The sequence below is a fragment of the Dama dama genome, chromosome 18, assembly GCF_033118175.1.
Source record: "Dama dama isolate Ldn47 chromosome 18, ASM3311817v1, whole genome shotgun sequence".
Lineage (NCBI taxonomy): Eukaryota > Metazoa > Chordata > Mammalia > Artiodactyla > Cervidae > Dama > Dama dama.
This window is the reverse complement of record NC_083698.1, coordinates 114,016,423-114,040,994: the sequence shown is the minus strand read 5'-3', so window position 1 is coordinate 114,040,994 and position 24,572 is coordinate 114,016,423. Positions and strand designations below refer to the sequence as shown.

The 24,572-nt window shown below is 46.6% G+C and overlaps 2 long non-coding RNA genes and 1 pseudogene across 3 annotated transcripts; 1 reads left to right on the top strand and 2 right to left on the bottom strand.

The window, feature by feature from the left end:
• Positions 1–5,586: 5,586 nt before the first annotated feature.
• Positions 5,587–7,731, bottom strand: LOC133073117 (ubiquitin carboxyl-terminal hydrolase 17-like protein 6; annotated as a pseudogene).
• Positions 7,732–12,078: 4,347 nt separating this feature from the next.
• Positions 12,079–14,509, bottom strand: LOC133072686 (uncharacterized). The gene is made up of 3 exons (XR_009696800.1): positions 14,294–14,509; positions 12,388–12,946; positions 12,079–12,136 (listed from the first exon to the last, which is right to left on the bottom strand). It is a non-coding gene; the product is annotated as an uncharacterized LOC133072686 (long non-coding RNA).
• A 218-nt stretch (positions 14,510–14,727) lies between these two features.
• On the top strand, positions 14,728–19,594 carry LOC133072685 (uncharacterized). 2 transcript variants are annotated; one of them, XR_009696799.1, is made up of 4 exons: positions 14,728–14,832; positions 16,796–16,812; positions 17,012–17,106; positions 19,126–19,594. It is a non-coding gene; the product is annotated as an uncharacterized LOC133072685 (long non-coding RNA). The 2 variants fall into 2 exon arrangements; XR_009696798.1 differs by lacking the exons at positions 14,728–14,832; positions 16,796–16,812 and having other exon boundaries at positions 16,824–17,106.
• Positions 19,595–24,572: the final 4,978 nt, after the last annotated feature.

Genomic DNA, 24,572 nt, shown 5'->3' with positions numbered 1-24,572 from the left:
GAGCAACTTTATTGGCTAATAAAGAGAGGCTGCAATCAGCACAAGACAAACTGTTTTAGGTATAAAATTTTAATGTAAGCTTCATGGTAACCAGAGTAAAAGTCTAGAGTAGATGCAAGAAATATAGAAAGGGGAAACAATACCATGATGAAAAGCCACCATTTACAAAAGTAGGGAGAAACAAAGGGAAAAGGAATCAATGGAGACAAAAAGCAACCAGAAAGCAATCATTCAGATGGCAGGAGTCAGTTCTTACATATCAATATCCAGTCTAAATCCAAATAGAGTGGGTTCACCAATAAAAAGACATAGATGATTAAAAAAAAAAAAAAAAAACTATATGTGATCTACAAGAAACTCACTTCAGCTTTAGGGATACAAAGGTTCAAAGGGAGGGAATACATAAAGGTATTTCATAGGAATAAAAACAGAAAGAAAGGGGGCATAGTAATTCTTATATCAGACAAAATAGACTTTAAGAAAAAAGAATAACAAACATCAAAGGAGGCCATTATATGACAAAGGAGTTAATACACCAAAAAGTATACATACATGGACACGTGCACACACCCACACACATATACATATGTAAATATATAAAACAACATTGGATCACCTAAGTATTTTAAGCAAATAATAACAGATCTATATGAAAAAAAAATAGACAACATTACAAAAATGTAAGGGTTTTCAACATCTCACTCTTAGCAATGGCTAGATCATCCAAACAGAAAATCAAGAATGACATGTTGGAATTAAACCAAACTTTAGACCAAATTGAATTAAGAGACATATATAGAACATTCCATCCAACGAAACCAGAATACACATTTTCTCAGGTCTACATAAAACATCCTCCATGGATAGATGTGATAGACAAGACATAAGCAAGTCTAAGCAGATGTCGTTGTTGCAGATGTTGTTGTTGTAAGTCACTTAGTTGTGTCTGACTCTTTGCGACCCCGTGGACTGTAGCCCACCAGGATTCTCTGTCCGTGAGTTTTTCCAGGCAAGAATCCTGTGGTGGGTTGTCATTTCCTTCTCCAGGGGATCTTCCTGACTTGTTGCAGGAAGGGGGACCCCATCCAGGGCCTGAAAGTGGGCTCTTGTCTAACATTCGGAAACGAATTGTCTGAGGAGACACATGTGCTGACGAAGGAAGAGATTTTACTGGGAAAGGGCGCCCGGGTGGAGAGTAGGTGGTAAGAGAACCCAGGAGAACTGATCTGCTGTGTGGCTCTCAGTCTCGGTTTTATGGTGACGGGATTAGTTTCCAGGTTGTCTTTAGCCAATCATCTGACTCAGAGTCCTTCCTGGTGGTGCACGCATTGCTCAGCCAAGATGGATGTCAGAGAGGAGGATTCTGGGAGGTGGTCAGACACGTGGTGTCTCCTTTTGACCTTTCCTGAACTCTTCCGGTTGGTGGGGGCTTATTAGTTCAGTGTTCCTTACCAGGACCTCCTGTCATAAAACAACTCATGCAAATGGTTACTAGGCTGCCTGGCCAGGGTGGGTGGTTTCAGTCAGTGTGCTTCCCCGAACAGACCCAGGGATCAAACCTGAATCTCTTGCATTGGCAGGTGGATTTTTTACTATCTGAGCCACCACAGAAGCCCCCTAAGAAGTATATATTACAAATAATTTTATTCCTTTAAAGACAGTGAAGTCCTTGCTTAAAAATTATGCACAACCTAAAAGTTTAGAGTTATGTTTTATATAGCAGGAATTTTTAGGACTTCAAGACAGGGAGGCAGCACCTCAAGAAAACATAAGGGAACTGCTGTGAGGTGAGAGAGGAGCCAGGTTATATAGAAGTTTTGCAACAAAGGGCAAGTAGTCAGAACATCAAAGATTCTTGTTAATTAAAAGAAAACCAGATATCTCAGATGAATGAATTTAGCATTTTTCTATGTATGGGAAGATACAAGAATCTGGGCTCACTGAAATCATTCCTTTGATATGCATCTCATGCTTTGATATGCAGCTGCTTGGGGCCAGGATTCTGTGTTTATGTTCTGGAAGGAATAGCAGTCTTTTTATTTATTTATTGACTTGGTTGTGCCAGGACTTATCTGTGGCACATGGGATATTTTAGTTGTGGCAAGTGGGATCTAATTCCCTAACCAGGGATGGAACCTGGGCCCCCTGCACTGGGAGCACAGTCTTAGTCTTGAAGTAGGATCTTATTTCCCCTTCTAGGAAATGAACCACCATGAAGGATTTTAGCACTTTTCTAGAGATGAGGAGACACTAGAGTTGGCCTTGTAAACTGGATTCCTGAAAATATCTCTCTGAAGACTTGTTCCACCAGTTTTTCCCACAGCACAGAGGGCTTCATTTCTGCTCTCCACCCTGAGCTCCTTTCAGGGGGTATTGTAAATCAGCAGCCACAGCAGCACATTATTTAATCCTTGTAGAGGTAGATGGCATGTGACCATTGCAAGTGCCATTTTGTGGTTGACAAACCTAACAGTGCATTTTAATGCATCTCTGTTTTATTTTTTCAATATTTTCTCTACTACTTCCATGTGATATCTATGTCAACTACAAATTGACACTTGTGAAGAGCATTTGCCAGAGGCTGAACTACAACAGGGGAGAAGGAAGTGGCAACCCACTCCAGTATTCTTGCCTAGAGAAATCCTTGGACAGAGCAGCCTGGTGGGCTGCCATCTATGTGGTCGCACAGAGGTGAACACGACTGAAGCGACTTAGCATGCCTGCATGCATTGGAGAAAGAAATGGCAAGCGACTCCAGTGTTCAGGTCTGGAGAATCACAGGGACAGAGGAGCCTGGTGGGCTGCCGTCTATGGGGTCGCACAGAGTTGGACATGACTGAAGCGAATTAGCAGCAGCAGCAGGACTACAACGGAATTTGCCAGCTGGTTCGGCAGAGATTGAACACTGTGCCGCTGAAGTGGACGGCCTTCAACATCCGCTGAGGGAAATTCGGGGTAGAGAACAAAGCACTCTGAGTTCCGGGGAAACTGGTGGAACTGGTCTTTTAGAGAGTCAGATATTTTCAGGAACTGATTTCTTGATCCTAATTCTTACATTTCTTCATATCTAGAAAATCACTAAATCCCTTCATGGTGACATCAACTCCTCATGACCAGCAGAAAACCTTTTGTAAAATAAGTGCTTGATTGCACTGAACTCCCCTTCACCAAAGGCTTATATAGTGACCTTCCCCCACTGCCTCTTTGGAGCAATCTCTCAGAGGTATCTGAGGTACTGTCTCCTGGGCTGCAGTCCTCATTTTGCCCCAAATAAAATTTAGCTTGGCAACTATCATACTGTGCATATCTCCAATTTGTTCATCAAGATCACTACTCTTTCCCATTTTATTGCTTTCCTCTATTTCTTTGCACTGTTCAGTTAAGATTCTCTTATCTCTCCTTTCTATTCTTTGGAACTCTAGATTCAGATGGGTATATCTTTCCTTTTCTCCATTGCCTTTCACTTCTGGTCTTTTCTCAGTTCTTTGTAGGGCCTCCTCTGACAATCAATACTTTCTTGGGGGGAGAGTTTTGGTCACTGTCTCCTGTAAAATTTTAAGAATATCCATCTATAGTACTTCACACACTCTATCAGACCTAAATGCGTTGAACTTACTTGTTTCCTCCACTGTATAAACACAAGGGATTTTATTACATCATACATAAACACTTCAGTCAATGTAGCTCTGCAACTGAGTTCCACTCCAATTTCTATGGTTTCTCACCAGCCACGTTTCTAGCGTTCAGGGTCCTAGCACCAAAAGATGCCGCGAGTGTGGCACATATGCTTTTCGCCCTTCAGGGCCATTGGTCACGGTCCAAAGCGAGCTCCTTCAGAAAGGCATAAGCTTGCTTCAACTTTGGATTCATTTAATCCAGCTCCTTTTCAATCTTAGTTGTCTTTTTCTTTCTCTTTTCTTTCTTTTTTTTTTTTTTTTTTCTGCTTCGTTCATTTTTAATATTTTTTGTGTGTGTGTATTTTATGTTCATTTTATTTATTTATTTATTGCTTGCTTTCATTCTCTTTTTCTATTGTATTTACACTAGTTGACTTCCAGAGTCATCTTTCCAATTCAGGGTCTCAAAACGCACTATAACTTAAGGTATAAACAGACTTCCCTCCTGGAGAATGACTGTTGGTTTCCTTCTTGGTGTGTGACATGTATGTTTGCTTGCTCTCCCGACCTGGACATCATGCTTGCCTTCCAGCACTACGGGCTTTCCACAGTCCATGGTTTCCCATAGCTAAAGTGTTGATTTCGTAGCTCCTTACTAGGAAAAGACAGCCCTGACCCCGCTTTCTTCCTTAGCCTATTGCACCCCTCCCACCTTCTGCGGCCCCAACGTCTCCCAGGACCCTACTGCTTTGTACTTTATGACGCACGTGCTCACAATTTTCCTGCCCTTTTGCCTCCTTCCCATGGCATAGAGAAGCCATATCAGCCAGTATTTGTCTCTCTTTTGCACGGATTTTCCCCAGCATCAGGCGACATTCCCATTCCCTCTGCCACGCCATTCCAATCACCATTCTTCTCCTTCTTCACCTTCTTCACCACCTTCACCTCCTTCTCCTTCTCCTCTGTCTTCTTCTCCTTCTCCTTCTTCTTCTTCCTCTTCTTCTTCCTCTTCTTCTTCTTCAGAGGGTGTGGATGGGGCAAGCAGCAAGTCCATTTGATGCGATGGGGTGGAGAAAGATTGGTGGTGATAAGGAGGGCCGCCTGTGGGTGGCTCGACTTCCTCATCCAGGGCACCCTTGATCGTGTTCTTGGGGGAAGATACTGCTCATCACCCTTTTTCCTGTCTGTGTGTGGAGGGCATGGTGCATTGTAGGTAACCGTGTGGGGGTGAAAAGCCAGCATAATTTTCTCTGTTCTTTACCAAGCAGACTATCGGGGTCAGGAGCCACATTTCGCCCTCTAGGTCTGAGATGCTCAATCGCAAATTGCAGGTCCACCGTTTGATGGACGGTTTTGGGTTTGAAGCCGGCAACCAAGAGAAAGAAAAAACTGCTAGACGTGATCGATATGGGTCCTCGGGCGCCCCTCCATCAGGTCATGGGATCATGAGGCAGGCGGGAAAGCAGCTAGGAGAGGACAGATTCCCCACTGCCCCAGACACTTCAGAGGCCGGCCACGTCTCGTCGCGTCCAGTGGCGTTTGTCTGGAGCCACGCTGGACGAGACAACTGACTGACAGATAGGATGGGAAGAGTCGGATGTCCAGTTGTCTTGCTCTCACAATCTAGGGCAGCCTTGGGTCTTTCCTCAGTGCAGGGAGGACCTTTGCTTGCAGAAAGGAACGGTTGCATGACCCATGTCCAGTTAGGCACCTGTGCCATGCAGGTGGAGAAGTTTCTGTGGGACTCGTTGGGTTGCCTTTCTCGCCTTGGCCTTCGTGTTGGTGCCGGTGGTGCTGGTGGTGGTGCTCGTGGCACGCTGAATCGCTTCTCCCGTTTGGCACTTGGAGGTTGTGCAGCATGCTCCTTGCACAGGAAATGGAGCCCCAGGCAACTCTGCGCAGGAGTGTCCCACCGGTGACGAACAGATCCCCACATAATTCCTGCCGTATGTCCCTTTCCCAAGTAGCACTACGCCTCCCAAGGACATTCCACCCATAGAGCCTGGTCGCCCATCTTCTCCCCGGACCCTGCTCGATATTTGGGGCGTTTTGGAGAGCCTGACCGGCTGGAAGGAGACAATTCAGGGACATGCACCCGCTCCTCCCTGCCCCCGCAGGGCTCAGGAGATCGTCTCCTTGCTCAGCTGGCTGTGGGCGTACTGGGAGGCATCTCCCTGCCGCGTCACTCACCAGAGGCCAGTGGTGCGGCCAGAGAAGGCAGACGGGGAAAGAAAGGTCAACCCACACCCAAAGTCCCATCCAGAGAGGACCCTCCCAGCCCCGCAAAAGTGTGAGGACCTCGGACCGTGCTCAGACCCAGTCACACACCCCATCCTCTCCAGTAACTTCCCATCAGAGCCAGCCCTCGAGAGCTCGGCCGCTCAGCGCGATCCAGGTGAACACCATGGCCCCGGGCACACTGCAGGCCCCGCCTTTTTCCAGGAGGCTGCACCAGCCACACCGCCGAGAGGAACTCGCTCCTCGCTGGAATACTTGGTGGGTCACCCAGGCGGTGCCGCACGCAGAGTGTGCCTGGGCGTCTGCACGCATGTGCCTCAGAGCCTACCTACCGCCACAGCCCCAGAGATGGCCGCGGCTTCTTGTTCTTCCTCTTGGTCGCTCGGGCCCTCCCACTGGCACAAGGGCCGTTGCCAACGCTCGTGAGGCCCGGAGGCGGGCTGTCCATGCAGGGACGGCCAAGCCGGTCGTGCTCCTCTTCAGGCAGCTTGCCGTTTCTCCCTCCTCCGTGTGTGGATTGGTGAATCACGACTGCGCCGGCAGGCAGGCAGGGCCGACTGGAACTTCCGGAGGTCGAAGGCCTGCTTCGGCCGCTTGTGCTCTTGGAGGCGTCTCCACTGCTCTAAGCTGATTGCTTCGACCTCTGTGTCCCCCAGGGACACCTGCGACCCAGGAGCTCTGCCGCTGGCGTCTCCCGCAGGCTCCCCGGGGTGTGTGGGATCAGCTGTGAGGGGGGCCGCTGCCCCTCCCCCAGCACCACCTTTCCACACACCCTCCCGGGAGTAGAAGAGCACGTAGGCGCTCTGGCTCAGGGCAGCCCTCTCGTCACAGGCACTCACCTTGGCATCGTCCATCTTATACCACTAGCCGTTGCCCACTCGCACGTAAGAAAAGTAGTGTCCTCGCTCACAGCTCCACCCGAAGTGCACCAGCACGGCAGAGAGCACGTAGCCCAGTGGCCCTGCCTTCCGCTCAGACGTGTAGGGCTGCAGGTCGAGGCACTGGGGAGAGCGCACTTCCTGAGCCCCTTTGGCCCCGCTCACCTGTGTGAACCGCTTCAGCACCAGCACCAGGACCTGGGACGTGCTGTGCAAAGTCAGCCTCTTGGTGGCAGGCACCTTCCGGACACAAACGCCACAGTCATAGGCGTTTTCAGCGTCCAGCTTCTCAGGCTTCAGCAGCTCTCTCAGAGCTTGCTCCACACTCTGAGCCGCCGTGATATCCAGGCTGATGTCCAGATAAGGGTCGAACGTGTCTGCAACACTGAGGCAGTGGACGCACTGGATCTGAGACCTCCTAGTTCCGCCGAAGACCTGACGGATGAGGGTGGTGTCCTCGGAGGGATGGCCCGACGGCTGGGATGCACTCAAGCACCCTTGCTGCATGGCATTCAGACTGAACATCAGAAACTCGTGGGCATCTTCCTGCCGGTGTCTGTGGAAGCCCGCCAGCAGGTCCTTGCGGGGCCGGATCACCTCTCCCTGGTGAAGGAGGGCTCGGGTCACGTGAGCTCGCACGGCACAGAGCGTGCAGGAGGTGCTGGCCGGACAGAGGCTGGCGTGCTGCTGGGACACCATTCAGCTGGCCAGGGGCGGCGTGTGGCTCAGACACTGCAGCGCTGCATTCACGTAGCAGGTGTTCCCCAGAATATGAAGCCCAGCCCCGACCCCCCACGGCCCTGTCCAATTCAGGGCGACTCGGTGGCCAGGCACCAGCCCTGCTGACCCAGGAGCCAAGTCACCCCGCTGCGGCCGCCCGACTGCTGGCTACAGCCACTCAGGGACAGAGGGTCCCCGAAGGGCATCCACACCAGTGGCGCTGGGCCGACAACCTTGCCCTCCGGGGAAGACGTCGAAGGGAGACGGACACACACCATCCCCGTGCGCCGAAGCAGCCCCCGGGTCTCTGCAAACAAGGCCCACGAGTGTTTCCATCTCCTACCTGCCTCTGCACGATGACGCCTCCTTCCCTCAGATGGTGCTTCTCTGAAAAAGGGCCTGGGCCCCGCCCCCTCGGGCCTGTGATGGCTTTCCCACAGCCCCACCCCCGCACGCGCAAGCTCCCCATTGTCTGAGGCATCCGAGAGGGTGCTCACTCCCACTCCCAACATCCCACCACCGATACTTTTCTCGGGGAATTCCCCATGACGAAGCCCCACATGCACTTCCGATCTGGCCCTGGACCAAAGGGCTCAGGATGCAAATGATTCGGGGGGCCTTTGGCCTTCCAGACTTGCCTGCTGGAGAGTCACTGCAGGGCTTCCAAGTTCAGCACACACATGCGGGCTGGGGAGGAATTCCGTGGGCTCACCCTTCAGATCCTAACACACTTGTGGAAACAAATATCTGCCCACGTATCCTCTCCCTTTGAGGGGTCTCACCACCCCAGACCCCTGCCTGAGGACAACCCCTCCCCGGACAACAAGAAACCCTTGCCTCAACTTTGCTCTCGACTGAGGTCCACTCCATTTTCTATGGTTTCTCACTAGCCACTCTGCTGGCGTTCAGGGTCCTAGCACCAATAGATGCTGGGAGTGTGGCTCATGTGCTTTTCTCCATTCCGGGTCGTTAGTCATGGTCCAAAGCGAGCTCCTTCAGAAAGCCATAGGCTCGCTCCAACTTTGGATTCATTGCTTCAGCTCCTTTTCAATCTTAGTTGTCTTTATCTTTCTTTCTTCTTCTCTTTCTTTTTTTTTTTTCTTTTGCTATTTCATTTATTTTTATTTTTATTTTTTGTATTTTCTGTTCATTTTATTTTATTTTATTTGCTTGTTTTCATTCTACTTTTCCATTTGATTACACTAGTAGACTTCTAGAGTCATCTTTCTAATTTAGGTCTCAAAATTCACTATAACTTAAGGTATAAAGAGATTTCCCTCCTGGAGGAGGATGACTGTTTGTTTCCTTCTTGGTGTGTGACAGGTATGTTTGTTTGCTCTCCCGTCTTGGACATTATGCTTGCCTTCCAGCACTATGGGCGTATCTCTGAGGAGGTGACATTTTAGCTGTGCTCCGGGCCTCAGTCCCCCTTCCCTTGTCACCAGAGCCAGACACCAAGGATGGCTGCTAGAACCACACACACTAGTCAGTCCTGAACCTGAACACCAGATCACTGTTGCCTCCTGAGGAGTCACAGTAAAGGCCCCTCCCTTGAATTCCCCTCCCTCCCTCTCTGGACAAGTCCGATCCTTTCCCATGTGACCCAATGGCGTGGCCTGTCCCTCCTCTTGGGAGCTGTAATCCATCAACTCTCTTTTCAATGACAGTTGTCTCCTGATCTGTTTGCCTTATTATGTCTCAATTTCCTATTAATACACTCTATTTTAAAGTAGCCAAGAATCACAGCAGACTGTAGACAATTACATGTGGACAGCTGGAGAACGAAGGAGTATGACTTGATGCCATGTACTCGGTCAGTTTACTATTTTATTGTGTGTTAAGTGTGTTTTGTGTTTTCCTGCCTGGTTAGGTTCCTCTGGATCACCTGTGCTTTCATCCACCAGCTGTTTGTCCTCACAAAGTTACTTGCAAGCACAACTGAAATTCAGAATATGTTCAAATTGTTCCCTATATAGCAGGCATCTTAGAGCAAAACTTAATGCGGCACTGATAAGGAGTTCATGTCTTTCTCCAAGTTGGCTAAGAACGAGCATAGTAGTAGGGATGTAATGTTAGTCCCTCTGTTGTGTCCAGCTCTTTGTGACCTCTCCTTTGAGAGAAGCCTGGCAGGCTACAGACCCTGGGGTCCCAAAGAGTTGGACATGACTCTTTGAGAGACTATATATTCTTTCAGATTCTTTCCCATTATAGATCATTGCAAGATATTGAGTATAGCTCCCTGCACTATACAGTAGGTCTTTGTTGTCCACCTAGTTTATATACAGTAGTGTGTGCATATTGATCCCAAACTCCTAATTTACCTCTCCCCACATCCCCCGTGATCCTCTTTGGTAACCATAAGCTTGTTTTCTATGTCTGTGAGTCTACTTCTGTCTTGTAAATAAGTTCATTTGTATCATTTTTTCAGTATTCCACAAATGTGATATCATACGATGTTTGTCTTTTTCTATCTGACTTACTTCGCTTAATATGAAATCACCATATTCATCCATGTTGCTGCGAATGGCATTATTTCATTCACTTTCATGGCTGAGCAGTTTTCCATTGTACATATATTCCACGTCTTCTGGAGCAAGCACTTCTTAGAATATACAACTTGACTTACTTTAAAAGAACAAAACTTGTGAGTAAACCTAAGTTTTTTAGAGATGGAGAATTTCTCTGTAAATGTTCATATATCATTTATTAGTATTTAATAGATTAGGATTTTGAGGCCAAGAATAGTAGGTGAAATTGGTGTGTGCTTTTGTTTTAGGTCACTTACATCAAGTTCTGACAGCAGGGTTAAATTATATTCACAAAATACAGATGTCTTCTGTTCTTCTATTCTTGATTCTCTAAAACTATGTGGTACTTTTGTAGCCAGTTGTTCTTTGCTTGCATAGCTTTTACATGATTTTCAGAAGTAATTCTCGAAAACTTTTACTTTATAGCCTTCCTTGCTCATTTTTCTTTTGCTTTAGTTGCTTTAATTAATGGTCTTGACAAGTCATATTTTTCCAAAAAGTAGTCAATTTCTTGAATATTCTAAAATATTTGAAGTGTATATAAAGGGGTTTACATTCATTTTTTTTGAGTGGGTATAAGATAATATGAAATATACATCAGACCTGCTGTCTGACACAGAACTCCTAAATGTCTTAAAGGTTCCTGGGTGATAGAAATGCTTTTGTTTTGTTTTATTTATATGTTTTCTGAAAGTGTTAATTTATTTTTTTCCTGGTAGGCAATGGTTACTTGCATAACACACACTTTTCAGGATTATTGCTAAGGTTTGTTAGTACAAGTCTATGTTCCCTTTATTTTAAGGCTTGTGATTAGTTTCATATCTCTCTCTCTCTCCCTCTTTCTTTTTTTTCTTTTTTTTTTAGTTTCAGCTCTAATACATGCATTTTTTGTGCCTTGGCTGAATGCCCCACATATTCAAGGAGGTTTCTTCACTCTAGCTGGTGGGGATTCTCAGTCCCACATGATCGTTGGACATTATTCAATGCATTAGAAATTTATACATTTTCCTGCAGTGGAATAACATAGGCTAAGGTTATGCATTACATTGTTTTTTGTGATGTCAAGATGTAACTGAATATTAGTGTTTATTCCAATGTGGACCAGTAAAGTGTGTTATAGTACCTCATCCATTCAGTGGACTGAATTGCAGAAAATAGTGTCCCAAGAGAGAGTTTTCCCCAAGATATTGTCAGCTGAATATAAGCACGATATAATAAAATATTGTGCACAGTATACTACCATTTATGTCTTTAAATGTGGTTGTGTGCTAAGTCATTCAGTCATATCTGACACTTTGTGACTCTGTGGACTGTAGGCCCACAGGCTTCTCTGCCCCATGGAGATTCTCCAGGCAAGAGTACTAGAGTGGATTGCCATTTCCTTCACCAGAGGATCTTCCAGACCCAGGGATTGATCCCGAGTCTCTTCTGTCTCCTGCATTGGCAGGTGGGATCTTTACCACTAGCACCACCATGTAGAATGAAGAAGAAACAGATATTCATTGCTTGTGTCTGCATAAATGGCATTCTGGGACATCTCTCCTGGTCCAGTGGCTAAGACTCTGCACTCTCATTGTAGGGGCCTCAGTTCAATCCCTTGTCAGGAAACTAGACCCCACATGCCACAGCTAAGAGTTCCCATGGAAAATGTCCCACAGGCCACAACTAAGACCTGGCACAGCCAAATAAATAATTTGTAAAAAATTCAAGTCTCTGGAAAGATTCCTGGGAAATGAAACACCATGACTGACTGTGAAAGGAGGAAAAACGTAATATAAAATATTTTATATTTTTAGGTTCTTGAACCTTGTACATGTATTATAAATTTCTCATAAATGTCAAAACATTATAAAAAATGTTAAAGCTCTAAAGAGTAAAGCTCATAGTGTTATTTCTAACAACTGAATGAAAGTCAAGTTTGTTTTATCAGAAAGATTATATCTGGCTTCTCTAAAACATCTTCTCAGGCTTTTTCCACACTCCCCAGACAGTGGTCCATATGGCACTGTCTGGATTCTTGTCATAACTTGAAGAGAATCTTTTACACTTTCTGGGTCCTTGATGTCCGGCAAATGAAGGGGGACATCATCACGTTCCTTGCAGCAGGAGCCCACTTAGGTGGCACCAACCTTTACTTCCCAGTGGCGCAGTACATCTACAGAAGGAAAAGTGAGGGCGTCTACATTAGGAATCAAAGAGAACCTGGGAGAAACTTCTGTCGACAGCTCATGCCATTGTTGCCACTGAAAACCCAGCTCTGTCACCGTTGCTTCCTCCAGGAACCCTCGGCAGCGAGCTGTGCGGCAGTTTGCTGCCGCCGCCTGTGGTCGGCCATTTCACTCCTGGAGCCTCCACTAACCAGACCCAGGCAGCGTCCAGGAGCCAAGACTCCTGTGAACTTCTCACCATCGGTCTACGTGACAGACTCTCCTCTGCATTCTGGAGACGACCCATTCCCGGCACAAAGGGAGCTCAGTCGGTGGGTCTGATGGCGGATGCTCACCCGGGCAGCTCTGCCCGTGCGCAGCACCGTTTCCTGTGAACACTCGGGAGGTCGTGTCTGATCGCCACGTCTGCACATTCTGAAGAGATTAAAAGGGAAAGGCAGGTGGCAGTGAGCAGGCTCTGACCAAGGAGGACGTCACGGTGAATGGGTGACGTCAGCAACTGAGTGCAAGGCTGCTCCATCTGAGGTGGTGGCCTAGTCCACAGGCGGGCAGGCGAGCTCGCTGCCCACTCCGCAGTGCCCCCGAGGGCTGGCCTGCAGCGCCCACTGCTCAGGCCACGGGGTGGGGAGGGACAACACGGAGTGGGCTTCGGCTGGTCTTGCACAGGCTCTTTTCTTGGGTGGGGCTGTGCTGGGTCCTTGCTGCTGCACGGGCTTTGCTCTGGTTGCGGTGAGCGGGGCGCACTGTCTGGTTGCGGGGCACGGCCTTCCTCTCGCAGCGGCTTCTCCTGTCATGGGCTGCCGAAGTGGCAGAGCGTGGGCTCAGCATCTGTGGACCCCAGGCTCTAGAGCACAGGCTCAATGACTGTGGTGCAAGAGCTTAGTTCCTCTAACGCACGTGGGATTCTCCTGGACCAGGAATTGAACTCATGTCTCCTGCATTGGCAGGAATCTTTACCATGAGCCATCATGGAAACCCCACAAACTCTTAAAATGGAAGTAGGTTGACAGAAAATAAACAGTTTATAAATAAATAAATATGTCTACTCATGAGAATGTTCTGTGACTTTTGATTTTTTCCTTTCACATAAGAGGAAAATTTCCTAATTCATAATTCATTATGTTCTTCCCTCAAACAACTTTAACCACTGCTAATTTTATTAGCTAAGCTCGATCCAATTTTTAAAATACTTTTCTCCCACTTTCCCCTATGCACTGTACATTCATTATGAACTGAGATAATATTTTATCATTGCTCAGTCACTCAGTCATGTCCAACTCTTCCTGACCCCATGAACTGCAGCACACTGGGCTTCCCTGTCCTTCACCATCTCCCAGAGACTATACTTATATACTTCATGTGGATAGGATAATCATTTGACTTCATAATTGAATTATTTCTCTGAATCTGACGTATTAATACGCTAGTAAGATATAAAACACTTGACTGACTTCAGCATAATAAAGAATATTAGAATCAGGTGACCATATCTTAAGACTGATTATCAAACCAGCAGCCATGTTGATGAGGAGCAGTGACACATGCCGGGACATTTTATGTGGTGAGAGAGTGGAGCACTGTCCTCAGGGATTTAAAGGGCTGTTTGAAAACAGAGTAAAACTAGGCTCAGCGGTTGGACCTCATGGGAGTCACTTCCCCAGGACACATAGGAGGGAGTCCTGAGCATCTTGAGTGCCCCACAAGGTGGTCTGAAGTGGTGGCCAGGGCACCCCTCTGTGTATCAGTGGAGATGGTAGTTGTATTGTGTGTCTGTACAAGTCTGTATAAGTCTGATCTGGCATGCAGAAAAGTAAATTTGACTAAATGGCAGATGACCTCAGCTCTAATAATAAGATCTTTTCTTGAATCAATTTGTTTCTCCTCTCAGCTCTTCATCCCAAAGGAGTTACTCTACATGAGACCCATTCTCTTTTAATTCCATTCTTCAAAGCCTCAAACTTTGTAGCTTTTTTTCAGTATCTGTCCATGGTTATTCCTCAGACAAGATAAGCAAGAGTAAAATTTTCTCATTGGGCTTTAAAGATAAACAAATACCTTTAAAATTAGACATTCTAAAACTTCTAAATTCATTCATGTTCTCACATTAGTATGTTCAATCCTAAGTCTGTAATGAGCATTTTTACCTGATTCAAACACAACTCTGGAGAGTAGATTGGTGGTGGGACTTCACAGACCACTGGAATCTTGAACTCTTGACAGTTAGATCTCCTTTTACAGAAATGTTAGCAGCCAATAGAACAAGGAGCATATAGTGCCAGCTTACAGGGCTGACAGCAAGGAAAAGACAGTTTATTGATGACAGAAAAGATCTACCTTCTGACAAGCAGTCGCCTCTCACGGTGGGGCAAACCGGAAGTGCCTGCAGACGCAGAGACGCGCGCGCAAGGGGCAGGACGCTTCAGCCACGTCCGTTATCAGCACAGCCAGAAGTGGGTCCTTACTTGACTGACTCGTGCTTCCTGTCTCTTTAGCTCCCTCCTGCTTCCCGGCCGCTGTGCTGAGTTGGACTCCCCTTTGCTTTTCCTAGATCTCCTTGGGGCCTTCTCACAACGCCCGACAGCAGGCAGGAAGCAGCAGGCCGTTGGGCAGGGCTGCGCCTGTAACTCGCCTGGCAGCCGTGCGGCTGGGACAGCGTGCTGAGCGTCCACCGTCCCTCTCAGGGGTGAGGCTGTGATGGGACCAGAGGTCGGAATGGGAAGATGGAAGGGCTGCCTTTATTTTCTTTCACTCCCGGGCCAGGAGCTCTTAACCTGAGGGATTTGGAGAGCCCAGGGAGCCTGTGGCCACCCTGAAGTGATGCATAAAATGCGTCGGTGCACAAGCTTTTGTTCAGATAAGATTAAATGCCCTGATTTCACCCCTTCAGAATATTTTATCATTGTTCCTAGTCTGTCCAGATCCTGTGCATTGGAGCAGAACACTGCTGCAGTGATTTCATCACACTTCCATTGCTACCAGTCCCTAGTAAACCCAGCTTTCAGAATCAAGAGAATCTGGTGGCTGACAAGGCTTAAAAACATCCTATGAAGTACCTAGAATCAACAGCATTTGATTGTACTCTACTGAAACATTTTAAGGTCTAGTAGTTTGCTTTTCACTTTTGAGCTGGGTCAAATTGTTTCCAAACAAGAGAAACCAAACTTTATAAAGTCTATGTGTCTGACCAGGGTTACAGGGCACAAACTAGTTTAGAACAGGGCCTAGGTTGACCTGAGATTCTGTCATTATCAGAAATTAAAGTAGCAATGAGCATTTGCAACACAAACACCAAAAGCATTTTATTACTGGATAATTTGGATTGGGAAGATTCCCTAGATGCCGAGGTCCAGCCCCGACACGACCAGGAATACCCAAGGGATGAGTGGCGTCGGCTAGGAAGAAGACAGACACACACAGAAGGTTGAGTAGAAGAGGTAGCTTTTTTTTATTTTTAGGATAGCTCAGTTTGTACAGAATGAACATTTCCTCTCCCCTACGTCACCACATATTACATCCGATATAGTTTCATGCATCTGTCAATATTTTTCTTTCCCATGTTTTTCCCCTATGCATTCATCTAGAATGTTTCTGATTACAGGGTTTATTTTTTAAAATCCCGTACATAGTCTTCTTGCCTCAATGGCCTAACATTTTCACTCTAACAAAAACAATGTCCTACAAATCTCAGGTACAGTGTAAATTCTTTGGACAATAAAACAATACATGGGAAGGGTCACAGTAACATGTTTGACATTTCTGAGAATAGTACCATGAGAAAAACCTGATATTTTTCTTTACCTGAAACCACAAAGTCTCAATTTACAATGATTAACTATTAAACAGCAAAAACACCTCTAAAGCAGCAAAACACCTCTATTAATAGTGAGATAATGGCAGTGAAGCTGGTTAATATAAATCTCTTGACATCTATGTACCCCATTTCCTAACTCTACAAAAATGCCCATAATATCATGTTGTTTAAAGAAAGGGAAACAATAAACAAATAGCAGCAAGGAAATAGCAATAATGAAAACCCTCTCAACCAAGGAGCAAGTAAACTGATGCAGTACATCTACTTCTAAATCTAAATGCCTCTACTCTTTTCTATTCTAGAACATTATAATCTTTTAAGCAAGCAGCCAGACTATACCTCTGACCTTTTCTTTGCTGACTTGATGTTTATGGTCATGTCCTGAGCCAGAGCAATCATGAGCATTTCCAAAAAAGGCTTGGACTTTTCCAGGGAGGCCTTATTACTATATATTATATTTCCAAAAATTAATAGAAAGCCCAACAACAGTAAGACAGAAGGAAGAAAGGGACATACCGGGCCCCCGGGACAACCTCGAGGGGAAGAGCTGCTTGCAGATTCCTTTCTCATCCTGGCGGCTCCAGAGGGGACATATTGGGCCCCTGGGGCAGCCCCGTGTGAGAAAGAGCTGCCTTGCAGGTTCCTCTCTCATCCCGTGACCTTGTCACGGTTTGGGCACACCCTGGTGGCTCCCAACACCTAGAGAAGGGAATGGAAACTCACTCCAGCATTCTTGCCTGGAGAATTCCATGGGCAGAGGAGCCTGGCGGGATTACAGTCCAAGGGGTCACAAAGAGTCGGACATGACTGAGTGACTTTCACTTTCTTTTTGCAGTTTGGATCTACAAAAAGGTAAAGTCTTTTCTGTGGTTATTTGTAAATGCTTCCTATAGATTCAGTTAAATGGCTTTGTGTTCTGAAATTGCTCCCAAGACATTGATCTGGACTTCATACACGTATGTACAAAATGACTTTGTTTTCTGTGCAATGGTGGTAAAACAGTTAAAAAGCAAGCAAAGAAGCCAAAGCCGGTGAACTGTTTTTTAAACAGGCTGAAAGTGCCACCTACGGTCCACTCCGTAGAAATGCCCAAAGAATGTAGTCTGAGCCTTATGGACTGAGAGTCACAGGAACTAGGAATTTAAGGTAAGTTAGACTCACATCTAACTACACTTTCTACTTATATGCTATTTATAACGAGTTATGTCATCATATTTATGCTCTCTCCTGAGCATTCTCAATATTTGCTTACAGAAAGTAAGATATTGAAAATCTTTGAACTGTGGCAGTTGTAAGAAACATTATCAGGCTATCATACGCTTTCCACAGGTTCAGATTATCCAACACCAAAATGCCTTTAGAATTCTGGAGCAAAAATGCTCTTTGCCACTTTAACTCCTAGTAAGGGCTGAGGCCCAGAGCTCCTTGAGTGGCAGCTCCTGCTGGGGACTCCACTGTATATATTTTGCATGTGTTTAAGAGATGACAGAAAAAGAGAAAGCTCTAAAATGGCAAAAGCTTTAAGGTACACCAAAACGGTGGTTTTCAATGTTAGTTTGAGTGTTTTGTTTTTAATGAAATAATCCATTGTCGGACAGGCCAAAATAACTTTTGAGAATAAAGTGTACATATTCTTCCCCTCAGAGATATTGGCAGCCAAATTAGTTAAGACAATTCTTTAATATGGGCCTGGCATTAATTCTGGCTTGCCTTGGACAGGTAACTGATTTCCAGGCTGACTTAAGCCCAGCAAGTGTTCAAGGGATGTTCTAGTGACTGGAGGAGACAGCAGTGTGCAGCCCGCATTTCATTGATTGTGCTGCTTGTGTGCTCATTCTGTCATTAACCCTTCAGCCAATATTCAATCTCTTCCACATAGCTTATCATTTGTTTGACTCTGAAATATATTGGTTCGGTTTTTATGATAAGCTAGTCCTGTACAATCATATGTAAAGTGTTTATTTAATACAAACAACATACACTCTAGTTCAAGTTCATCCTGAATTAAAAGTACACAGAAAAAAACTGGATAATTTAGAGTAAAAGTAAAATTTCTCTTTCATCCCTATCAAGGTGCCTGTGGTTCATTTGTATATATTCCTCCAGCTTTTTAAAAAACATTTTCATATATATATATATATATATATATATATATATTTACACAGATAACGTAGTATCATGTTTTAGTTCAGTTAGACAAATAATGTGTGTTGTTTTACAACTTGCTTTTGTCATGTAACAGTATGACTTTGAGGTGTCACCATTTCCTGTTTGGGGGAATATAAAAATCTTTGTTTAGAACAATATGATTCTGCTCTAAGCAAACTAGGTTCATCTAGAATCCACATTCAGGGAAATGCAGAAATGTCTTTAGTTGCCCTGCACATCTCAGCATCTGGAAGGGAGGACTCTGAGAGCAAGGAAAGCCTCAGTAATAAACCCCAGGCACCCCGTTAACCCAGCTCTCAAGGAGGAGGGCGGGGCAAGGACAGCTCACTGGCTGGAGGGAGGTCTTGTGATGCCTGCATCTCCAGCCTGGCTGGTAGCAGCCCAGAGAATCAGGAAGGGAAGGAAAGAGAGCTGGTAGGAGAACAGTGGAGGGCAGTGAACAGGCCTGCTGGCAACAAAGGACAAAGGTCGCAGCAGAGACTGGGGAGGATGAGAGGGTCCCCGGGAGGAGCCGGAGGAGAGACACCTGGAGGAGGCTTCCTCCTGCTCAGCCTCCCCAGAAGGGGCCAATGGGCCGGGTGAGGGGTCACATCCGCTCCCCTCACTAAGACTGTGCAGTTCAGATTGGTCTCAGGAACACACTTCTTTCACTTGAGTGATTCAATTGTGTCTCCCCTGTAATTTCAGGTTGGGTCTTCTCTGCCTGCCTTCCCCTCACTTTCCCTCTGGCCTCAGTCTTCATTGTTTTCTGGCAAACAAAATATAGTCAGTAGGAAGAGCTGACGATACAAAAGGCAAAGGCCTGCCTCTGAGGAGTAATATATACTCATATTGTTATGCTAGTTTATTTATATTTATTAATTTAATTTATTTTAACATAATGCTATATAAACATGTATATATAATGCAAGTAAATATTAAATGTGATGTATTATTATTTTATTATAATAATATCTATAAACCAATAATATATATGTTAAAATTAATAATATATAGGCTGATTTAGTTAACGACACCCCTGGTGAGAAGACTAATGAAGACAAAAGAAATCAGAAATCTGAAGATCTTTGGGAACTCCGTGCTCATGATGTAAATGGCGAGACGTGCATGAAGGTTCTTAGCCAGGGGTCCTCACAGGATTTTCCAGGCCCTGTTACAGGTCAACAGGGAACCAGGTAGTGAGTGTCGGGGCAAAGCCCCCAGGCTGAGGCCAGGCCGGGTCTCCCGCCAGTCTCCTTCCTTCCGTGCACCACGAGTGCAAGCGAGTGTTATCACTTCTCCTACAGAATGAAGGTGTGTGTTGCAGGAAAGCTGGAGTGAACTCTCTAGTGACATAAATTTAAAACTACAGCAAGAGGGAGATGGAGGGAGGGAGACAGATAAACAGATATGATGTGCCCTGGCTTTAGTCTATAGTGCAAAATTTATGAAAACAGAAAATGATATTAAAACCGGTTAGTCTTCAGTATTTTTATTGGTGCCTGTATTAAACAATTGATCAGTCATCTAAATATCATAGATTCTAAATCATAAACTAGGATTTTAAAACACTGTGGTTTTCTGTGTTACCAAAATGTACTTTTGAAGCCAATGTCCAAATCATCCAGTGTCTTCTTTTCCTGAGTGTTTGGTCACGTGTTGTTGTCTTTTTAACTTTTGCCTTGTATTTGAGGTATAGCCCATTAGCAAACAGTGCTGTGATAGTTTCAAGTGAACACCAAAGGGAGCAATTCAGCCATACACATCCATGTGTCCTTTCTCCCCCAAACTCCCCTCCCATCAAGGCCGCTACATAGCTTGGAGATCCATGTGCCAAACAGTGAGTCCTCGTTGATTCTTAACCAAATCGGACCTCTGTTGCATCATCAGAGACCGTGTCAGAATGTTTCCCAGAGGTTAGAGAGGAGTTTCCTGGAAAATACTTAGCCCACCCCCTGTTGCCGGGGTGTTTATATACGGGTGCTAGTTTTGAGAGAGCTTGGTGAGCTGGAGCAGCTCCTACAGAGATGGAAAGAGCTTGTCACCATCAACATTCCCCAGTAGGTTCAGCCTGCCCCGAATGCGCCCTGAGTCCTGAGCGCTGAGCAGGCCAAGCCCCGTCCGCCTCCGCCCCCAGCGCCTCCTCCCCCAGGGCTGCGGGAGACAGAGAGAGTGACAGCTCGTCCCCTCCTACCCCCCACTCCCGGGCGTGGACGAGCCCAGCTCCCTGCTCTGGTTGAAGGAGGAAGAAGGTCCAACAGCAGCCCCAGAAGAAGCGCAGAGGGGCCCCTCCATTCCCAGGACTGGGGCTCATCGTGCAGGGCCGAGGGGACACGGGGGCGGGAGGAGCCTCAGCGCCAGACACTGTGGGAGCTTGTCTGCTGAACAGACTCAGGGACTGTCTGCTGGCTGTGGGATCTGGGGAACGGGAGAGGTTTGGATGGATTGGGGCTAGATGGGAGGGTTTCTCATGTCTAAAGCACAGGCTGTGTCTCTCTGGGCTGAAAATATTAACCTCTGAGCACTAGATCCCACCAAAAGCAGAGTATTGGTTAGAGGTGTCCTGAGACATGAGAGTTTCTCAGGGAGATGAGAGGAGATGCTAGGAGGATGTGAAATGCCTCGTAGAGCCTGAACCAAACACCCAGGCTTCTGACCCCAGTTTTGGGAGTAGCAGTTTCTTATGCATGTCTCTGGTAGCTCAGATGGTAAAGAATATGCCTGTAATGTAGGAGACCTGGGTTTGATCTCTGAGTCGAGAAGATCCCCTGGAGAAGGAAATGACAACCCACTCCAGTATCCTTGCCTGGAGAATCCCATGGACAGAGGAGCCTGGCGGGCTATAGTCCATGGGGTCGCAAAGCCTCAAACATGACTGAGAGCCCTTTCAGGTGAGGCAGCTGGTGTCCTCGGGCCTGATCAGGGAGGAGCCCAGCTGACTGTTGCTTCTGACAGCCCTGTCTGAGAGAACAGCCCAGACAGGTGCCCTGGGGAGTCAAGACACAGGCTGCTTAGTCAGCAAGACTGTGAGGGGGTGGAGTGGGCACCCCGCGGGCCCTCTCCACATCGCCCCCGTGTGACTGCAGTTCTGAGCTTTGGCCTGAATGCATCATAGACAAGGACCCTTCATAGTCTACCTATTATGAGGTAACAGCTAAAGGAATGTTGCCTATATGCTTATACATAAAGTTCCATCTCTGGGAACCCTGCATCCCAGGTAATGAGCACCAAGCTAAAATAGCTTTGTTCAGTTCACAGGAAACCTCCTGACCAGACTCTCCTGTGAGTCACAGCAGGGAGGCAGAAATGAACACATCCCCTCTGGAGGATGATTGGAATGAAGAAATATTTGACTTTCCTCCCCCCCTTCCCCCCAACACCTTTTTGTATAAATAGAAAAGAAGCCTGAATTCTATCTCAGGTAAGATGGGTCCTTGGTGCAAGAGTCCCGGGTTTCTGAATAAAGCTGCTGTCCTTGCCCCAACAACTCATCTCTCAGTTAATTGGCCTGTCATGAGGTGAGCACTACAAGCTTGGACTCAGTTACAGAAGAGCTGGCACTCTTGCTCTCTCAGGAAGAGTTCTGTTTTCATTCATCATGTATTTGAGTCCCGCTCAGAGCCAGGCCCTAGCTAACTGATCACTCACCCTTGGAGACCCACCTCAGATCTCACCTGGTCCACAATGCCTTTCTCCATCCCCTGCTCTGCCCGCACCATTTTCTGCCTCACTAAGGACCACTCAAGTCTTTAACTACACTTCAATGAGCTCTCCAGCTTGTAAGCCCTGTGACGACCTCGAAGATGCAGAATGGGGCTCAGAAAATGTGACGATGATGAATGACCAAATCAATGAGCTGGTTAAACACAAACCAGGCTTAGGTCACATTCACCAAAGGTGTCATCTTCTTCTCCCTCCTTCCAGGGCCAGAGTTTCAGGGGAACCTTTACACAGAGCCCAAGAATCTTCTCTGACACGAACCTCATCTAAAACATTACCTGTCTGAATAGATTTTATTTTCAGTTTTATTTCTTTTTACACTTGATGTCACTTCATGACTATTCCACTGAATATTGAGTAACTGAATGATCACTTCCATTTTGTCTGGGCCAAGCAAGCCCAATACAGGTTATGATATTGAGGAGGAGAAGGTCAGGGGAGTGGGGGGTGGGAAACCAATGGAAGCAGGCAGGTCCCATCCCCGTTCCCACAGCCCCACCACACCCACTTGGTCCTTAACCAATCTGACTATGTTTACGAGGGATCAGTTTGTCTCCTCGCTAGATGGTCCATCCTTTAGAGACAGCTGTAGAGGTCACAAGACAAACCTAAGTTCTAAGAGCCCTGTGTGATCCAGGAGCAGTCGCTTGTGCCTTCAGAGGGTCATTTTCTGACCCACAGTGATGCTCTCCCAGAGTCGAGGGTGAGTTGTGGCCAGCCCTGCTCACCATGAGACGCTGCAGCTCTTGCTCTGCCCTGAAACCCCTCCCTGCAGCCTGGCTGTATTTGAGGGGACGCCTGGAAAAAGCAAGGCTTGAGCGAGTAACAGAAAGTGGGTGCTTCAGGAGCAGAAGAGATACAGAGAAACTTGGTCTCACTGCGGCCACGTCCAACTGGTCCCAGCCTAACGCCGCTTGTCATTCACCCTGAGTGGACATGATCTCCTGGGAGCTCAGAGGACTCTCCTGAGAGCTGGGGATGTGGAGCTCTGGAGGGTGTGGCTGGCATAGCCCCCCACATGAGGCTGGGGCTCTGGGGCTCTGCAACTGGCCCGGGGACTGAAGCTGGCCTGGCAGGTTTGCAGTGTAGACTGTCGGGTGTCTGGCTGAAGCTGCTGGCGTCCACGGTCACACTTCCCCCACCCGTCTGACCGGTTCTGGCCCCAGCAGTTAAGAACGGCTGGTCTGGCGAGCATATGACTGAGACTTAGGAGCTCAGCATGAGAGGTTCTTCCACCTGCCTCTCCTGTCCTTCTCCTGGGTATCTCTCTCCTTCACCACCACTGCCCACCCCATGGAGTTCTCTTCTTAGGCCGCCATGGGGAGGCCTGTGTTGGGTCCTAATCAGGTGGGTGGTACGGAGGGTCCCGAGACGGGGTGTCATGGCTGGGCTGGTGTGCTGTGCTAGCTGGTGGCTCAGGGCCGGTGCAGCAAAGAGGGTCCCTGCACAAACACAGTTCTTAGTGACGTGAACTGAGCACGTAACATTGCCATAATGGTGATTTTATATTCTGTGAGTTTTTCACAATTAAAAAGAAAAGAACTTGGTTGTGTGTGTGTGTGTGTGTGTGTGTGTGTGTGTATTATAATTGCCTAGAAAGGAAAATTCTCAAGTCAAACAGAGGAATGAATCATGTGCTAAGCCATAGGTGGGTCTCAAAGACATAGCACCACGTGTAAGAAACCAGCATACATGGCCACTGTTGTACAAATCCATGCACTTTAAATATGCAGAACAGGCAAGCACACAGATTGTCAGAAGTTGGGGGAAGGTGGAAGGGGAAGTGACTGTTGAATGGATAGTGGCTTTCTTTGTGAGGAGATGAAATGCTCTGATTTAGGTAGTGGTGATAGTTGCACAACTTTGTAAACAGATGATAGATCATTCAGTTGTACATTTTACAGAATAAATTTTATGTGAATCAGATTTCAACTTAAATATTGTGATAGATAAAGGATTTTTTTTTTTTTAAGATTTAACACAAGCACCACATGTTGTCCTGACTTTTATTTGGTTCTCACTCTTCTAACATCTGTAGGCAAACAAAAATCACCCTAAAGAGAACGAGCACTGTTTATTGCACTCTTGCTCCATAATGTGAAGGACTCAGTTACCACCCCTTTTGTTCGGCAGAGACTCGGGCATTGTGCTTGCTTTGTTCAGTCACTAAGTTGGGTCCAACTCTTTGTGATCCCATGGACTGCAGGACACCAGGCCTTTCTCTCCTTTGCTATCTCCCAGAGTCAGGCATAGGCATGAGAAAGTTTTCTGGTAGAAAAAAGGAAGCACATGTGATCAGAGATCGTGATGCAGGAAAACTGGGGGAGGACTGGATAGAAGATGGGCCTCCTCTATGTGTGTTTGAAGGACATATTTGGTTTCCCCCTTTTGCTTCTAAATAGGAAGGATGATTAAAAATAAGGAAGCTGTCAGTATTAAAGTCTGACTATCCCTGGCTCTGGAAGATCCCCTAGAGAAGGAAATGGCAACCCACTCCAGCATTCTTGCCTGGAGAATCCCATGGACGGAGGAGCCTGGTAGGCTACAGTCCATGGCATCACAAAGAGTCAGACACTATTGAGCGACTGCAAGAAGAAGAAGAAGAAGAATTGAGGTTTAATACTGCAGGGGTTCTGACTGGGCTTTCTGGGTTGGTTGCTACAGATTATGGATTAAGGCTTCACAGATTGGGCTGAGAAGTTCCTTGGCTCCAGTTGGATTTAGAAAATTCTGTATATTGAAAC